Source organism: Morone saxatilis, unplaced genomic scaffold (genome assembly GCF_004916995.1).
Source record: "Morone saxatilis isolate NCDOM2014 unplaced genomic scaffold, NCSU_SB_2.0 Contig1, whole genome shotgun sequence".
In the NCBI taxonomy this organism is placed as follows: Eukaryota; Metazoa; Chordata; class Actinopteri; family Moronidae; genus Morone; species Morone saxatilis.
In genome coordinates, this window is record NW_023339651.1 from 335,882 (window position 1) to 336,146 (window position 265).

Here is a 265-nt window from a genome sequence, read left to right on the forward strand (position 1 = left end):
TGATTAACAAACCGTGTTAGGCTAAAGGTTACTATCGTTCTGCAACAGACAAATCATTTCATGACATTATCTTTACTTACTCTACCTCTGTCTTTGTCGCGTTTTTCCTCCTCTTCTTTTCTTTTTTTCCTTCCCTGGGCACCGGAAAGTTTTGGTCGTTTTGACATTGTTAATGGTTTCTGGGTCAGCGTCAGAAAACTCAAACTACCTCTCAGAGAGGGCAGGTAGCAGTTCTAACCAGTCAGAGGAGGAGGGGGGGCGGGGG

General features: G+C 44.9%; 1 protein-coding gene across 1 annotated transcript in view; it reads left to right on the plus strand.

Annotated features, from left to right (window-relative positions):
• The window catches only part of LOC118331581 (phytanoyl-CoA hydroxylase-interacting protein-like), a gene marked incomplete in the record, with an annotated part of 7,158 nt that overhangs the window by 4,175 nt on the left and 2,718 nt on the right, over positions 1–265 (plus strand).